The sequence below is a fragment of the Arachis hypogaea genome, chromosome 20 (genome assembly GCF_003086295.3).
Source record: "Arachis hypogaea cultivar Tifrunner chromosome 20, arahy.Tifrunner.gnm2.J5K5, whole genome shotgun sequence".
NCBI classification, from domain to species: domain Eukaryota; kingdom Viridiplantae; phylum Streptophyta; class Magnoliopsida; order Fabales; family Fabaceae; genus Arachis; species Arachis hypogaea.
In genome coordinates, this window is record NC_092055.1 from 98900548 (window position 1) to 98912978 (window position 12431).

A 12431-nucleotide genomic window follows, 5' to 3' on the forward strand; every position below is an offset into this window, starting at 1 on the left:
TCAAGGGTCTCTACTACCTTCACTTTTAGGGCCTCCTCTAGCTTCTTGTGAAGTATGAGATCCATTTCGTCCCTAAGACGATCCCTTCTCTCTTGTTCCAGGTCAGTAGCATCATTGGGATCATGTTGCTCTTGGATTGATGGATGTGGGTGCTCTTCCATGGAGGGCGGTGATGGGATGGAGAGATCATTATGTGCTTGAAAAGGAGGTGCACTAGAGCTTGAGGGTTGATTGTTGGGAGTATTCAATGATCCAATCTGTGAGGCGAGAGCTTGTAAAGCAGAGGTCAAACTGTTTAAAGTAGAGTTAAGTGTGTTCTCCATGGTCTTTTGTCCTTGTGCAAGAGATTGAAGCATCTCGTCATAGGAAGATGAAAGGGGCAATTGTTTTGGAATTGGGGTGGTTCTATGTATGGTTCATATGGTGGTTGGTAAGGTGGAGAAGGATTAGGGTCATATGGGGGTGTTTGGTGGTAAGGGGCTTGTGAGTATGGTGGTTCAAAATTATGGTGAGGAAGTGGTTCATAAGCATATCGTGGGGCTTGTTGGTAACTACAAGGGGTCCACCATATTCATCATCTTGGTACGCACCCTGGAATGGCTCTTGACCATAGTAATTTGGTGGAGGTTGGTTGTCACAAAAGGGTCCACCATAGCTATTGTCTTTGTATGCATCATAGAATGGTTGTTGGTCATAGCGCATTGGAGGGGGTTGTTGCCAAGAGGGTTGATCAAATCCTTGTGGCTCCTCCCATCTTTGATTGTTCTAACCTTGATGCATGTTCTCATTATAGCTTTCGTTCTCTGCAACATAATTTGAACTAAACTCATAGCCAAAGGGGTGAGAATTCATAGTAGTAAGTAAAAACAAAAACTAATAAAAATTAATAAAAATATACTCCTAAAACTAGAATACTAACAAAGAAACGAAAAAGCAAATATTTACAATAACCAATAATAAGGCACACGTTTGCAATTCCTTGACAACGGCGCCATTTTGACGAACGGACTTTTGCTAGTAAAGAATTCATAAATAAGTTCTCGTTGCAAGTATAGTTTCTAAACTAACAATAATCCTTTCATACAAAAACTTTTTTGTCACTAAAGCAAACCCAATAAAAATAATAACCGAAGTATTTAAACCTCGGGTCATTGGTGCACGAAATTGAAAATCACACTTTTCACAACTCGTACCACTAACCAGCAAGTGCACTGGGTTGTCTAAGTAATACCTTACGTGAGTAAGGGTCGATCCCACGGAGATTGTCGGCTTGAAGCAAGCTATGGTTATTTTGTAACTCTTAGTCAGGAAATTAGTAATAAAAATGATTGGGTTTATGAAGAGTAAATAACATAAAATAAGTAATACTTGTTATGCAGTAATGGAGGACAGGTTGAGGTTTTGGAGATGCTCTGTCTTCTGAATCTCTGCTTTCCTACTGTCTTCATCTTCACGTACGCAAGGCTCCTTCCATGGCAAGCTGTATGTTGGTGAATCACCGTTGTCAATGGCTACCATCCATCCTCTCAATGAAAATGGTCCAAATGTGCTGTCACCGCACGGCTAATCATCTGTTGGTTCTCATTCATGTTGGAATAGGATCCATTGATCCTTTTGCTTCTGTCACTATGCCCAACACTCGCGAGTTTGAAGCTTGTCACAGTCATCCCATCCCAGATCCTACTCGGAATACCACAGACAAGGTTTAGACTTTTCAGATCTCAAGAATGGCCGCCAATTGAAAATTGGGTCGTTACATCCAACCTTTACCAAGACATCCTCTACAAGTCCATAAGCTTGTTTTCTTGAATTGTCTGCCATCTCTAGTGAGATTCTTGCAGCTTGTACCTCAAGGATCCCTAGCTTCTCCATTACAGAGAGAGGCATGAGGTTTACACTTGACCCTAGGTCACACAGAGCCTTCTCAAAGGTCATGGTGTCTATGGTACAAGGTATTGAGGACTTCCCCGGATCCTGTCTCTTTTGAGGTAATCTCTGCCTAGTCAAGTCATCCAGTTCTTTGGTGAGCAAAGGGGGTTCATCCTCCCAAGTCTCATTACCAAATAACTTGTTATTTAGCTTCATGATTGCTCCAAGGTACTTAGCAACTTGCTCTTCAATGACATCTTCATCCTCTTCAGAGGAGGAATACTCATCAGAGCTCATGAATGGCAGAAGTAAATCCAATGGAATCTCTATGGTCTCAGTGTGAGCCTCAGATTCCCATGGTTCCTCATTAGGGAACTCATTGGAGGCTAGTGGACGTCCATTGAGGTCTTCCTCAATGGTGGTCACTGCCTCTTCCTCCTCTCTAAATTCGGCCATGTTGATTGTGTTTATGGCCTTGCACTCTCCTTTTGGGTTTTCTTCTGTATTGCTTGGAAGAGTACTAGGAGGGAGTTCAGTAACTTTCTTGCTCAGCTGACCCACTTGTGCTTCCAAATTTCTAATGGAAGTCCTTGTTTCAGTCATGAAACTCTGAGTGGTTTTAATTAGATCAGAGACCATGGTTGCTAAGTCAGCGTGGTTCTGCCTAGAGTTCTCTGTCTGCTGCTGAGAAGATGATGGAAAAGGCTTGCCATTGCTAAACCTGTTTCTTCCACCATTGTTGTTGTTGAAGCCTTGTTGAGGCCTCTGTTGGTCCTTCCATGAGAGATTTGGATGGTTTCTCCATGAAGAATTGTAGGTGTTTCCATAGGGTTTACCCAGGTAATTCACCTCTTCCATTGATGGGTTCTCAGGATCATAGGCTTCTTCTTCAGATGAAGCGTCCTTAGTACTGCCTGGTGCTGCTTGCATTCCAGACAGACTTTGAGAAATCATATTGACTTGCTGAGTCAATATTTTGTTCTGAGCCAATATGGCATTCAGAGTATCAATCTCAAGAACTCCTTTCTTCTGACTTGTCCCATTATTCACAGGATTTCTCTCAGAAGTGTACATGAATTGGTTATTTGCAACCATTTCAATGAGATCCTGAGCTTCTGCAGGCGTCTTCTTCAGATGAAGAGATCCTCCAGCAGAGCTGTCCAATGACATCTTGGACAGTTCAGATAGACCATCATAGAAGATACCTATGATGCTCCATTCTGAAAGCATGTCAGAAGGGCACCTTCTGATCAATTGCTTGTATCTCTCCCAAGCTTCATAGAGGGATTCACCTTCCTTCTGTCTGAAGGTTTGGACTTCCACTCTAAGCTTACTCAATTTCTGAGGTGGAAAGAACTTTGCCAAGAAGGCATTGACTAGCTTCTCCCAAGAGTTCAGGCTTTCCTTAGGTTGTGAATCCAACCATATCCTAGCTCTGTCTCTTACAACAAAAGGGAATAGCATAAGTCTATAGACCTCAGGGTCAACCTCATTGGTCTTGACAGTGTCACAGATTTGCAAGAATTCAGCCAAGAACTGATGAGGATCTTCCAATGGAAGTCCATGAAACTTGCAATTCTGTTACATCAGAGAAACTAATTGAGGCTTAAGCTCAAAATTGTTTGCTCCAATGGCAGGGATAGAGATGCTTCTCCCATAGAAGTCGGGAGTAGGTGCAGTAAAGTCACCCAGCACCTTCCTTGCATTGTTGGCATTGTTGTTGTTTTCGGCTGCCATGTCTTCTTCTAGTTTGAAGATTTCTGTTAGGCCCTCTAAATAGAATTGTTCTTTAGCTTCTCTTAGCTTTCTCTTCAAGGTCCTTTCAGGTTCAGGATCAGCTTGAACAAGTATGCCTTTATCTTTGTTCCTGCTCATATGAAAGAGAAGAGAACAAGAAAGTAGGGAATCCTCTATGTCACAGTATAGAGATTCCTTGAGGTGTCAAAAGAAAAGAAGAATAGAAGGAGGAGGTGGAGAAGAGGGAATTCAAACTTATCAAGAGGGATAGAGTTCGAATTGCACCTTGATGAGGAGTCTTAGTCTTTTAAATAGAAGGATGTGAAAAGAGGGGAAGAATTTTCAAAAATTAAGGTAAAATATTTTGAAATAATTTTGAAAAATTGAAGAATGATTTTCGAAAATTAGAGTTGGGAAAGAAATAAAGTGATTTTTGAAAAAGATTTTGAAATTAGAAAGCAAAAAGATATGATTGAAAATTTAATTTTGAAAAAGATGTGATTAAGAAGATATGATTGAAAAGTTATGGTTTTAAAAAGATATGATTGAAAAACAATTTTAAAAAGATTTGATTTTTAAAATTAATGACTTGGCCAACGAGAAAAGATATGATTCAAACATTAAACCTTTCTCAACAGAAAAGGCAACATACTTGAAATTCTTGAATCAAATCATTAATTGTTATCAAGTATTTTTGAAAATTGATTTTGAAAATATATGATTGAAAAGATATGATTTGAAAAAGATTTGATTTTGAAAAAAATGAAAACTTGAAAAAAATGTGAATTAAAAACAAAATCTTCCCTCTAGTGTCATCCTGGCGTTAAACGCCCAAATCTCTACCTTTTTGGGCGTTAGACGCCCAGCCAGGTACCCTGGCTGGCGTTTAAACGCCAGTTTCCTTCTTCACTGGGTGTTTTGAACGCCCAGCTTTTTCTGTTTGATTCCTCTGCTGAATGTTCTGAATCTTCAATTCTCTGTATTATTGACTTGAAAAGACATAGTTTTGAAAAATATTTTTGAATTTTTTTTGATGATGAGAAACAATAAAAATGCAACTAAGATCAAATAAACAATGCATGCAGGACACCAAACTTAAAAATTTTCATATAGGAGACACTAACAAATTGAGAATGCATATGAGAAACAACAAAACACACTAAACAAGAGAATTTAAAGATCAGAGCAAGGAAATCATCAAGAACAACTTGAAGATAAATGAAGACACATGCATGTAATTTTCGAAAAATGCAAGAAAAATAGAAACATGCAATTGACACCAAACTTAAAAATTAATACTAGACTCAAACAAGAAACATAAAATATTTTTGGTTTTTATGGTTTTATAAAATTTTTTGTGATTTTTGAGAATTATATAGAGAAGAAAATAAAAAGAATCAAAACTTTTAATAAGGATTCCAGGAATCATTGCAATGCTAGTCTAAGACTCCGGTCCAGGAATTAGACATGGCTTACTAGCCAGCCAATCTTTCAATGAAAGCTCCGGTCCAAAACACTAGACATGGCCAATGGCCAGCCAAGCTTTAGCAGATCATTGCTTTCAGCAGCAAAATTGATAGAAATCAACAAGCTCTTGTGATGATAAGTTGAAACCTCGGTCCAAAAGATTAGACATGGCTTCTCAGCCAGCCAGACTTCAACAAATCATCATGAAACTCTAGAATTCATTCTTAAAAACTCTGAAGAACAAAATAGAAAATCTTTTTGTATTTTTGAAAATTTTTTTTTCGAAAAATAAAAAGGAAAAGTACCTAATCTAAGCAACAAGATGAACCGTCAATTGTCCAAACTCGAACAATTCTCGGCAACGGCGCCAAAAACTTGGTGCATGAAATTGTGATCATCAATGGTGCCCTCAACATGGTACGCTCAATTGATATCTAAACTCTTTATCACAACTTCGCACAACTAACCAGCAAGTGCACTGGGTCGTCCAAGTAATAAACCTTACGCGAGTAAGGGTCGATCCCACGGAGATTGTTGGTAAGAAGCAAGCTATGGTCATCTTGTAAATCTCAGTCAGGCGGATTCAAATGGTTATGGAGGATGAATGATTAAAAGATAAATAAAACATAAAATAAAGATAGAGATACTTATGTAATTCATTGGTGAGAATTTCAGATAAGCATATGAAGATGCTTTGTCCATTCCGTCTCTCTGCTTTCCTACTGTCTTTATCCAATCCTTCTTACTCCTTTCCATGGCAAGCTGTATGTTGGGCATCACCGTTGTCAGTGGCTACAATCCCGTCCTCTCAGTGAAAATGTTCAACGTACTCTGTCACAGCACGGCTATTCATCTGTCGGTTCTCGATCATGTCGGAATAGAATCCAGTGATTCTTTTGCGTCTGTCACTAACGCCTCACAATCACGAGTTTGAAGCTCATCACAGTCATTCAATCCTTGAATCCTACTCAGAATACCACAGACAAGGTTTATACCTTCCGGATTCTCAAGAATGCCGCCATCAATTCTAGCTTATACCACGAAGATTTTGATTAAGGAATTCAAGAGATAAACACTCAATCGAAGGTAGAACGGAGGTGGTTGTCAGGCACACGTTCATAGGTGAGAATGATGATGAGTGTCACAGATCATCACATTCATCAAGTTGAAGAACAAGTGATATCTTAGAACAAGAACAAGCTGAATTGAATAGAAGAACAATAGTAATTGCATTGATACTCGAGGTACAGCAGAGCTCCACACCTTAATCTATGGTGTGTAGAAACTCCACCGTTGAAAATACATAAGAACATGGTCTAGGCATGGCCATGAGTCCAGCCCCAAAACGTGATCTAAGGTAGCATAGAACTACTCAAAGATTCCTCTCCAAATACAATAGGAAAAGGTCCTATTTATAGAGAACTAGTAGCTTAGGATTTACAAAAATGAGTAAATGACGTAAATATCCACTTCTGGGCCCACTTGGTGTGTGCTTGGGCTGAGCATTGAAGCATTTTCGTGTAGAGACTTTTCCTGGAGTTAAACGCCAGCTTTTGTGCCAGTTTGGGCGTTTAACTCCCACTTTGGTGCCAGTTCCGGCGTTTAACGCTGGGAATTCTGATGCTGACTTTGAATGCCAGTTTGGGCCATCAAATCTTGGGCAAAGTATGGACTATTATATATTTCTGGAAAGCCCTGAATGTCTACTTTCCAACACAATTGAGAGCGCGCCAATTGGGCTTTTGTAGCTCCAGAAAATCCACTTCGAGTTCAGGGAGGTCAGAATCCAACAGCATCTGCAGTCCTTTTTAGCCTCTGAATCAGATTTTTGCTCAGGTCCCTCAATTTCAGCCAGAAAATACCTGAAATCCCAAAAAAAATACACAAACTCATAGTAACGTCCAGAAAAGTGAATTTTAAATAAAAACTACTAAAAATATAATAAAAACTAACTAAAACATGCTAAAAACATACTAAAAATAATGCCAAAAAGCGTATAAATTATCCGCTCATCAAAAGGACACTGCGCGGTTCACAAACCGCTACTCTAAGCAGATGTTTCCCATCCCGGCTGAGAGAAACTATAACAATGAGTACCTACTCATCCTCCCGAACCACATTGTTGATTTTGTTGAGCCTCGAATTGAACGAAGACAATGGGGATTCTTACGGAGACAGCCACGACAGGTCAATCTTTCATGGGTAGTCGAATTCTACTCCAATTTCACATGCCAACACTGCAGTCTGTCTATGTCCGTCAGAAGTAAGTCCCCATATCTGAAGAGGCCATTCAGCAAGCTTTAGATCTTTCGTCTGCTCCAGAAGGATTGGACGCATACCAAAAAGCCTCTTTCAAGCGCCAGACATACCAATTTGACTGGGACACTGTTCTCAGAGTTATAGCACATCCTGGCAGCAGATGGATCTATGGATACCATCGATCCCGACCTAAGGGCATATTGGCTTCAGCACTAACCTTGGAGGCTCGAGTATGGGCACAGATTATGTCCCATTAAATTTTTCCTAGCACTCACGAGTCCTCCTTCACTGCAGATATGGCTGTTCTACTCTGGTGTATCCTTACAGACCAGCCTCTCAACTTACCAAGACACATCCGGAATGCTATTGGACACATACAAATTGCGGGCAACCTACCTTTTCCCACCTTGGTTTCAGATCTAGTCTCAGCAGCCGGAGTCTCCTACAGAGCTGGGGACACCAAGGCCATAATTCCACGGGATGATCAGTACATCCCCAATGGGAAGTACATCAGACCTCCAGCAGCAACTATCAACAGGACCACAGAACCGGCGGAAGATATCCCTTCTCCTTCCACATCACAAGAACTTTCATCAAACCAACTGCTCCATCAGATACTTGAGAAGTTGGACCGGCTTGACCGGCAAGGAAAGCGAAGAGAGCGCCATAACAAGCACTGATTTATATACCTCAAGGAGCTACTTGTTGGTAACCACCCACTTGAAGAAGACCTAGACACCCCAGACTCCACCTCATTTACCAGCACAGGGAGCCATGACGGTCTCGATTGTGGAGACGCTGCTACCACCCCCCGTTGTTCCTGACTGATGGCACCGAGGACGGTGCCAAGCTTTAAGTGTGGGGAGGTCGGTCAGTACCTGACTTCTGTAGGTAATTTCTCTTTCTTAACACCAATAAATTAGTTATTTTTCTTTTGTTAGGATAGGATAGATTGCATAATAATAGGTATTTGCATGCATGTTCTATTTAGTTGAAAAATAATATGTTTCTTTTCAAGACTATTTTGAAAATTTCACTAATTTAAATCAAAACTTTTGAGTTAAAAAACTTGTTTGAAGACTATAAATTGGAACATGTTTTAAAGCTAGAACACACAACCTGTGAGACTTGAGCTTAATTACATGGTTACATTATTTAACCATAATATTTTATTCTTGTGTATTTTCTTCTCTATAATTGCAATCTAGATTTTGTTCCATCCTATATATCCAATATTTAATGTGTTATATGCATGCATATGAATGAGGCCATTATTTGATTATCAACTCACTTATCCTAAGTAGCCTACCCTTTTATGTCACCCTTGTTAGCCACTTTGAGCCTTTCTATCCCATTCGTTCTATATTTTACCACATCACTAGCCTTAAGCGGAAAAACAAATTAAAAACCTCAAATTGAATCTTTGGTTAGCTTGAAATAGAGATTGTGTATCAATTAAGTGTGGAAAAACTGTGGAAACATGGGTTAATAAGGGAATATGTTATGTTTTTACAATTGATAAAATATTGGGAATTTGAGTACCTACTCATGTAAGACCAGAAAAATTAAAAATTCATGTGCATTGATAAGTTATGTTTATTTCTCTATTAAAAAATCCAAAAAAAATATTCAATAAATAAGTAAATAAATAAGGGGACAAAATTACCCCAATGCAATGTTAAGTTAATGAAAAGATCAATGCATATGTGATACAAATTAAAAGAAAAGTTGATGCATGAGTACGTAATGCAAAAGTGAGAATTTTGGGTAGCTAGGCATGAATTTAAAAGTATATAGTGTATGTATAGGTAAGAGCTTAGGTTAATCAAGAATTTAATTTATAGCTCACTTAGCCATATATATATACCCTCACTCTTACCTTGACCCCATTACAACCTTGAAAAAACCTCATGATGTTTGCATTGGTACATTAAATACTTGTTGATTGGTTAGGTGAAGAACAAGGTTTAGAAAGCATGACTAGAGAAGAGTAGAGTGATTACCCTATACACTTGAGTGATTAGAGTGCACATATACTATCAGTGAGGGTTCAATGCTTGATTCTATGTTCCCTGCTTTCATGAGCTGTCTTCTTACAAGTTTACTTGTTTTTACTGTATGATTTTAATTAGTGATATTTGATTTATATTTTTCTTGAAGAACTTATTTACTTTTAACCAAGTAAGCAAAATCATTCTAGCATATAGTTGCATTCATAGGTTGCATTGCATTACATGAGTCTTACCTTCCCTTATTTAGTCTTTTAATCTCCTTGAGCTAAGCATGAGGACATGCTAATGTTTAAGTGTGGGGAGGTTGATAAACCACTATTTTATGGTTTATCTTGTGTTTAATTGAATGGTTTTATCAAGCTTCTACCCACTTATTCATACGATTTTCATGATTTTACAATTCCTTCCTAGTGTTATTCTATGGTTGAAAACTTGCTTCCTAGAGATCTTTAATTTGTATATTTTAATTCTCCTTTATACCATTCAATGCTGTGATCCATGTGTTAAGTGTTTCAGGCTTTATAGGGCAGAAATGGCTTAGAGAATGGAGAGAAAGCTTGCAAAAATAGAAGGAACACAAGAAACCAAGGAGATAACGAGCAAGCATCGACGCGCACGCATGGCTCACGCGAGCGCGCGATATCGAGAAATTTGCAGCGATGCGTGTGCGTGCCTGACGCGTACACGTGGATTGGAGTCTGCACAAGGACGCGTGCGCGTGACTGACGCGTATGCCTGACACGCTAAAACAACCAGCGACGCGCAAGCGTGACTGACGCGTACGCGTGACATGCGCAATCTGCAGAAATAACAAAAAATACTGGGGGCGATTTTGGGCCGAGTTTTGACCCAGTTTTCGGCCCAGAAACACAGAATAAAGCCAGGGAACATTCAGAGACTCAAAACAATTCTCATTAGCATAGTTTTAGGTTTTTAGATCTGAATCTAGAGAGAAATCACTCTTCCTCTAGGTTTTTCTTTACATTCATAGTTTATTAGTTTTATACTTTTGCTTTTGGATATTGAAGAGTCATCACCTCCGTTGAAGATACTATTCTAGTTTGTTTCCTTACTCTTTTATTTATTCAATATTCTTAATTCTTGTTTAGAGTTACAATTGGATTATTTTCATGGATTGTTAATGAAAAGGATTACTTTTATTTTTAATTAAATTGTAGTTATTGTCTATCATGTCTTTCTTTTATTCCCTTTTTAATTCTATGCAAGTAATTTTCATGTCAATGGAGTAGATTCCTAACTTGACATGGGGGTTAATTAAGAGGAGACACTTAAGTTGGAATGCTCAAGTGATTAGTTAAATTGGAAGTTGTCGGCTAATTCTGTATTTACTAATGCTAGACCTTCCCAAAGGAGAGGACTAGGATTTGCGAATAAGAGTTAGCTCAATCACTTGACTTTCCTTTATTTAGTAAGGGTTAACTAAGTGAAAATAACAACCTCTTTATACTACACTCGAGAAAATTCCAACAAGGATAGAACTTCCAATTAATTATTCCCCCAATCAAGGCCTTTTTAATTAGAATATATATATTTCTCTTTTAAATTACAATTATTTATTTTCTGTCATTCAACTCTCAAAATTCTCGGAAAGCTCCTGATTAATAACTTAGCACCCATTCTAGAAACTCGTTGGGAGACGACTTGGGACTCATACTCCCAGTATTTTTATTCTAAATTTTTGTGACAACTTTTTTAAATTGATGAGGCGGATTTTCGCTGGTTAAGGGCTGTACTTGCAACGCTGTTCTTATATTATAATCTCTTAATTGGTCTAACTTCTGTCACGCATCACTAAGCATTTAATTTTGGGTCAGGAAAAAGAAAATATTCAAATGTTATTTCAGTATGAGCCATTTTCAAATGTGTTTTAGTCAAAGCTTACTTATATTTACTTATGTTTGTCTGATTTATTAAGGCTTTATAGACCTGGGTCTATAATCATAGGCTTCCCTCTCTTATTAATTAAAAAAGGGTATTAACAAAAAGGAAAAAGAAAAAAAAGTTAGAATAATTTAGAAACAAACCACAAAACTCTAATATATCAACAATGCTACTTACAATTTTCAACCCAAGCGACTGCTATGTTGTACAAAATTGATATCCCTTGGTATCTCACTAAAAGCTTGGATTAGATCTGAAAAAAATAATAATTCAAAGTAATCATCAACATATAAAAAACAACAATTAACAGAAAGGGCTAAGAGTAAGGAGTATAATTATGCAAATAATACTTATGAAACAACAGAAAAAAAATCCATAAAATTTGACACAGCGTTTTAATTAAGGCCACCACTATAACATTTTGTGTTACCAACGGATAATCAGAAGCACTAAGATTAATAAACCAATCCTAATGATAGATCCTAAGAAGCATTGCCATGACACATAGGGTTGTTGCAAGCGTTCCTAACTATTGAGAATTAAGAATACAACATTAATCACAGAGAATTAAGAATACAACATTATCATCTACAATTTAATCAGATTTTGTATCATACCACTCCAACAAATATTGAGAAGGCAAAAAACCAATGCAGGCTGGATCACCATTTTGCATAGACTACAGGCAATTAACAGGACATATCAAGTGATAGAAAATTGTTAGAACAAAATAATAATGAAGAATTTGTTAGAGCACTATAACTTGTGCTAGACGTGGTTAACCAATGATTTCAGTAAAATAGTAACTGATCTCTAGCAGCTGATTCAATATTAGTGGGTCCAAAACTGGGAGAGATCATTTCCAATCTACATATTGTGAATAGATTAACAAAGATATTAAAATTGACAATGCATTTTGACATATAACAAAGTTTAACACATGTAAATATTGAAGCGCCTAAGTGTAATGATTATATAAATAGAAGAGATAAAATATTACCTTCCAAAATCTTCCCTACCAAAACTTATAAAGCACAAGAACCGAAGCACAAAGATATATGAATGCATAAAAACAAATGAGATACACGAATAAAAATAAACAAAGTCAAGGGAAAAAATAAGTAAAGAACATTCAGTTATATATTGTACAATAAGTGGTTTCATCATCACAAACTAATTTTTTAC

General features: G+C 37.7%; 1 non-coding gene across 1 annotated transcript; it reads left to right on the forward strand.

Moving 5' to 3' along the window:
* The first annotated feature begins 3093 nt into the window (after positions 1 to 3093).
* Positions 3094 to 3201, forward strand: LOC112786981 (small nucleolar RNA R71). Its single transcript, XR_003194420.1, has one exon. It is a non-coding gene; the product is annotated as a small nucleolar RNA R71 (small nucleolar RNA).
* The last annotated feature ends 9230 nt before the right edge of the window (positions 3202 to 12431 follow it).